General features: G+C 47.2%; 1 pseudogene; it reads right to left on the bottom strand.

The window, feature by feature from the left end:
• Positions 1-258: 258 nt before the first annotated feature.
• LOC140399531 (zinc finger protein Pegasus-like) lies at positions 259-1,167 on the bottom strand (annotated as a pseudogene).
• Between the last annotated feature and the right edge of the window lie 5,679 nt (positions 1,168-6,846).

Here is a 6,846-nt window from a genome sequence, read left to right as displayed (position 1 = left end):
CGTGTCACCCCTATTTAAAAAATAGTTTCATTCTTTATTTGTTTTTATAAATTTAGATCAGCCGATTCGTTTTTTTTCCAATTGTGGGGTAATTTAATGTAGCCAATCCACTTACCCTGCACATCTTTGGGTTGTGGGGGCGAAACCCACGCAAACATGGGGACAATGTACAGACTCCATACGGACAGTGACCCAGGGCAGGGCTAACCCACTGCGCCACAGTGCTGCCCTTAAATAGCTTCACTAATTCAATTCGCATTATGTTTGCTTATGCCGACCACTGGCAAAATGTCGCGCAAAATCATAGTACATTTTACATTTAGGTCCCCATATGTTACACGGAAATGGTTCGGATAACCATGGCACCCCATGAGAATAGTGTAAAGGTTATAGTCTGGCAGGTACACGTGACAATGTTGCCAATGATGCAGAAATGGGGATCGTGGACTTTAATCGGAGGAACAGGATTATTAGGTTGATTGTTCGTCATGCAGGGTGATCTCACGGGAGAACTGCACACTCTATTAGGTCCTGGAACCAGGACTGAAGGTTATTTGGTTATGCACATGATGCTAATCTGGGCTATCATTAGGATAGTTCTGAGCCACACTAGAAACTACAGCGGTAACTATTGTTGCCAGAGACTGTGGTATCAGATACGGTTCCTCATCCCTACATGACATAGCATAAGGTTCTGGCGCTTGGTCATCTTACGAATGTCTGGAAATATTGTTTAATAGATTATTCAACATCATGCCATGTAGATCCTTTGAAATTCCACTAGTTTGTGCTTTTGTCAGACTCTCAGAAAATTCAGCGGAGATTCTATGAGAAAATTAATCAAGGTATCTGTCCTCTGCACCACCATTAGAGGAGGACTAAAGTTACTCAGAGGTCTTCATCCATAACTCATGGATTAGATGGATTTGATTTCTGTAAAATTCACATCATTCTCCCATTGGTCAGTGATGCTTTGCGTCCTTTCAGATGAAATAGTTTAGGCCGTGCTTGCGATGGTGGGATAAATTATTTTAATCACTTCAGCGAAAGGAACAAAGTACAACTTAATTTCCCCCCACGTCCATATGAGCACATATGTGCCTCAACGTGACGTGGGCAGAGACATGGCAAATGGAGCTTAGTCCAGACAACTGTGAGGTAATGCATTTTGTTAGGTCTAACATAGAGAGGAAATAGAACGTTCTTACTTTTTGAAAGTAACTTTATTGCAGTGTTCATGTCAGCCTACTTGTGACAATAAAGACTATTATTATTAAGCTGAGAATTCATAATGTCCAAATTACCTAACAGTACGTCTTTCGGTACTTATGGGAGGAAACCGGAGCACGTGGAGGAAATGCACACAAACACGAGGAGAACTTCCGGACTCCACACGGAGAGTGACCCAAGCCGGGAATCAACCCTGGGATCCTGGAGCAACAGTGCAAACCACTGTGCTACCGTACCTCCCAAATTGGACAATAATCTCAAATCAAAGATCAAACAACAAAGAACAAAGAACAATACAGCACAGGAACATGCTCTTCCGACTCTAAGCCTGTACCGGTCATTGTACCAAGCTTTGTCAAACGCTCAGCACTTCCTTGTGCCGTATCCCTCTATACCAATCATTTCCAGGTGTTTGTCATGATTCCTTTTGAACGCCAATAATGTTCCTGCATCCACAACCTCCCCTGGGAACGCGCTCCAGACACGCAAGACCATCTGCATTAAAAAAACTGCCTCGCACATCTCCTCTAAACTTTGCCCCACAAACCTTAAATCTATTCCCCCTTGTGACTGACCCCTCCACCTTGGGAAAGAGTGCCTGCCGATCCATTCTATCCATACGCCTCACAATCATATAGACCTCCATCAGGTCACCCCTCAATGTCCGTCTTTCGAATGAAAACAGACCGAGTCTATTCAGCTTCTCGACATTGATAGCACCCTCCGGACCAGGCAACACACTGGTAAACCTCCCCGCACCCTCTCCAAAGCCTCCACATCCTTCTGGTAGTGCGGCGACCAGAATTGTCCGTAATATTCCAAGTGCGCCCTTACCAAGTTTCTATACAACTCTGGCATGACTTGCCAGTTTTTATACTCGATGCCCCGTCCAATGAAGGCAAGCATTCCATATGGTTTCTTGAATACCATGACCACTTGTGTTGAGACACTCAAAGATCCGTGGACCTGCACGCCCAGAGCTTTCTGGCTTTCTCTATTGCGAATGGATTTGCCACCGTATATTTCACCTCTATGTTAGACCTACCAAAATGCATTACCTCCACCCTGCACCACATGCCACTTTTTGCCTCCCGCCTCCATCCAGGGGAAGGCTACGCACCAACCCAACCACACGTCACACCCCGGCTCCACCAACACCCCAATACCCCCCCACCCCAATAACACCAACCACTCACCCTCTCGGGCCACAATGCTACCATGCGTCTTGTATTGTGTCTTGTAGAATCTGCTGGTGATGGTGTACCCCACCCATAACTCCAGCCACAGCCAGAAACCACCCCCACGAATGCCGACCAGCGACGAGGATGTGAGCGACAAGAACGGGAGCCCTCGACTCGCATTCCAGGACTCCCTGGAGCTCGAGTCGGGGGATGACATAGATTTCCCGTCGCAGCTGTCTCCAACACCCTCTACCAACTCATTGATACTCATCTCGATTGGGAACCTTAGTGAAGAGGTTCCTGGGGCACTATCTAGTACGCACCCACACAGACTGCGGTCAATCAGTTGCAGGTAGAAACAGGAGAGGGGTGGGCTGTCGGAGGGCGGCCCGTCCCAGGGACGAGTTGCCTCCAGAGAGGCTTTTGGCTTCCTGAACAGATGGTTCCATCAATTGTGGAGATGGAGTCGCAGAGCCAGGGACTACATGAGGGGTTGTCAGTGAGCATACAGCACCTGGAGGTGCAGCTCAAGGTGCAGACACAGAGTCAGGGACTACATGAGGGGTTGTCAGCGAGCACCCAGCACCGGCAGGTGCAGTTGAAGCAGGCCATCCGCGCGCATGAGCAGGTGGTAGCACCGACCATTGTTGCATTCCAGGCCAAAACTGCACGGGTGGCTTCCGCGGTTGGAGTCCTTGGGGGCGATAGTTTTAACAGTGGATCAGGATGTACAGGCCTGGTGCATTCTGTACAGGCGCTGGCTGAGGCCCAGGACAGGGTTTCTGCCTCACAGTCAACCATGTCCTTGAGCCATTTGGACATTGCAGCGGGTCTCTTGAGCGTGGCCCAGTCACAGCGGCCCATGGCATGTACCGGCTAAACGAAGAGGGGAATATTGACCAGGAGCTCCATAAGGTGTACCGGCATCGTTAAGGATATTGAGCAACTGGTGCACCAGTTTCATGCCAGGCACAGGAAACATTGCCACCCACGGCCCACCTGAATCCAAGTTAATAGCTTGGTTAAGCGTGGGGGAGTTAATGTTTTCATTTTCAGGCCCATTCCTGGGAATAATGTTCCTTATCCTAGTGAACCAGGTCCAAAGGGCTATAGGATATTCTGGGGATGTGGACCTCAATCCTAGCAGGCACCATAGACACTTTACGTTGAACATTTGCTAACCACGGTCTGCGCGAAGTATTGTTGCTTACTGCATTTACTGGGGAGGAATGTCAGCAGTTTGTCAAAGCAAACGGCATCCGCCACATTGCAACAGCCCCGGGACACCAGGCCTCGGGCGGATTGGCAGAGAGCAGTTCAGACGTTCAGTCAACAGTGAAGAAGTCACCCGTCAGACCATTACACCTTACGTTTCCTCACTTATTTCTCTCGTATATCACTACCCCCGCCTCCCCCCAACCGCCCCCCGTCCCACACACACACCCACACACACCGCCCGCGTCTTTCAGTTCCCACCACTGGAGTTACGCCGACTGAGTTATGAACATCTTTCCCAGACTCGGTTAGACCTCGTTTTCCCCGATTTCATGGGCAAACCGCAGGTACAGCAGACCTCGTAAAAGAAGCAGCCGGACTCGGTAAAAGGAGACAGGTCATTTAAAGGTGGCGATCGGGTCTTTGTAAGACACTTTGCTTCAGTCCCACTTTGGTTACCCAGCAGTATTCTGGTGAAGTCTGGCCTGTGATTGGGGAAGGATGTCTGTCGTTTCACCAGTATTGATTCTACAGTTGTTCTACTGTCATTCTTGGTGGACTTGCAAGTGAAACCATCGAGGAAGTATTTTATTTTAAATTAAATTTAGAGTACCCAATTCATTTTTTTCCAATTAAGGGGCAATTTAGCGTGGCGAAGCCACCTAACCTGCCGATCTTTTGGTTGTGGGTGTGAAACCGACGCAGCCACGGGGCGAATGTGCAACATTTACACGGACAGTGACCCAGGACCGGGATTCGAACCCGGATCATCAGCGCCGCAGTCCCAGTATGAACTACTGCGCCACGTGCAGCCAAGCGAGGAAGTATTTGACCACATAAGGAGCGAAGAGGCCACATACCCAGTGGCTGAACAGTGAGAACCAGTGACCACGCGCTCGGACTGGAACGAAGGGAACCTGGGAGTTTTGTGGAGGATCCACCCATGACATCTGAGGGAGGTGGGCTGGGGTGGGGAGGGGTGGGGGGGGAGATGTCGCCGAAGTCGCGGTCGAATCCTCGAGGCACCCTCGTATTTCTAAAAGCCGCACTATCTATCTCACTGTTGGAGGAGCCGGTAGATCAGTGCGGAACGAGATTGTGTGAGCGTTAGTATGTAGCCAGCACTGAAAGAGCTGTGTTTCATGCCGATTTGTAACAGGAATTCCGTGACTAAAATTCCACTGGAATATTCGAGTCTGGATTTGACAAAGACACAGATGATGGTGTATTCTGCAGCTTCGATGAGGCAGAGCTGGCAATGGCAAGCGGGCAGGATTGGGAATGGAGAGAACGTCGGTGTATAAATCATTGCAGTGTCAAACGGAGTGTGGAAATTGTGAAGAACCTCTGATATCAACCAGACAGCGGAGTGCAGTCATTAGATAGGGCATGATATCAATGACTGGAACTGAAGAATATAGATTCAATCTTTCCAATATTTAAATCCTTAAAGCAATAATACACATAGCGTACTTTATACGACAAATAAAGGGACAGGGAGACTTACCGGGGACACCAATAATCGCCAGGATGGGATAATAACCCATTTGAATAACCTTAAGTGCGCGTAAGATCCGAAATGGTAAATAATTGTAAGGAAAATGGTAAAGACCCCGTAATAAACTGCTGTCCATTGTTGAAACGTTCCAGTCGACTGTACTCAGATTCTGTTCCACTGTTGTAACGTTCCAATCTGTGGTTCTCAGATTATGATCCTTTTCTCTCTGCCTTTGTGGGAGCCGCTGACCTCTGTTAGTGTTGGATGCTATGCTCCTACTGACAGTATGGGATAACACATTGAAAGGAAACCTTTATCAGTAAATTAGCGGAAAACTGCAGTGATCCAATTAGGTTCCATGGAGACTGACATTAATTACAGTCACCGAACAAACAGGTTCAGTTAACCCCTTTTCAAACCGACACATTTTATATAACAATGAAGTTAAAGATTAACTGGGTCGAGATTGGCTGGATGAGAGTGCCTGAGGGATGGATTGTTGGAAATTGTGCAAACTCTGACCATAATATTCCAGGTGACTGGAGGATTATTATTGGCACGTCCTGCTTATACAAGGAGATAGAGAAAAACGCTGGAGTGACAGAGCAGTCAGTACAATTTTAGTCATGCGGACATTTATGGAGATCACAATGGGAATATTGTTTCTTAGAGAGGAAATCGTGTTATCAGTGGTCTGAAACTGGGCTATCTTTGTGAAAATGCACATATCGTGTTCATGATGTAGTTATGTTTTACAATATCTGGAGGATTGATAAGGGAGCTGATCTTTCTTTGTCTATTGCGGTATCCTGATAGACGGGTGGTCACCAGATGGATCAATGAATGAACTTTTATTTTTAGTAAACACCATAGACAGTAAATGAGATTAAATCTACCAAAACACAAGCCTTCAATTTCATAACTCTCTGGGAGCAGAAGTTCTTGCTCATTTCAGTCCTGAATGGCTTCCCCCTTATTCTTAGAATGTGACCCCAAGTTCTGGACGTCCCCAACATCAGGAGCATTCTTTCCGCATCAAGCCTGTCTGGTCTCATCAGGATTTTATATGTTTCTATGAGATCCTCTCTCGTTCTTCTAAAATACAGTGCGTACAAGCCCCATTGATCCTGTCCTTCTTCATATGGCAGCCCTGCCATTGCGGGAATTTGCCTCGTCAACCTTTCTGGGCACCCTCAAAAGCAAGAATGTCCTTCCTCAAACTAGGAGACCAAAACTACACAGAATACTGAAGATGTGGCCTCAATAAGGCCCTGCATAACTATGCAATATGTGAGTAAGGGTCAGGTCAATCTGAGTTGCAAAGTGGCTGATGATTGCTGTTACATAATGGACTTGAACGTTTGGACGTCTCTATTAGCAAGTCCATGTGATGCACGCTGGTATGAGAGCTGTTAAGACATGTTGGATGCCATTGGTCCTCATGACTGATTTGAAATATTCACGTGTAAAACCAGTCCCGTTATTTGAGACTAGCAATGGCGGTGTCAGACTTATATTGAAATGTATATTCGGATGCTCCTTAGATTGGAACCTAGCGTGGGACATTAACTGAAGCATTGGGGGAATGACGTTTTCCTACCTAAATAATTCCAAACAGATGTTTGTGGAACGTAGCAGCTATGTCATGTCGTCCTGGGAAGTATTGTTGGAACTTCTCCACTCCGAATAGCACGGCCAGTCCCTAGACGGTGGCTTGTTCAG

Source organism: Scyliorhinus torazame, chromosome 23 (genome assembly GCF_047496885.1).
Source record: "Scyliorhinus torazame isolate Kashiwa2021f chromosome 23, sScyTor2.1, whole genome shotgun sequence".
Classification (NCBI taxonomy): domain Eukaryota; kingdom Metazoa; phylum Chordata; class Chondrichthyes; order Carcharhiniformes; family Scyliorhinidae; genus Scyliorhinus; species Scyliorhinus torazame.
The sequence above is the reverse complement of the archived record's forward strand: the minus strand, read 5'-3'. Positions and strand labels throughout refer to the sequence as shown.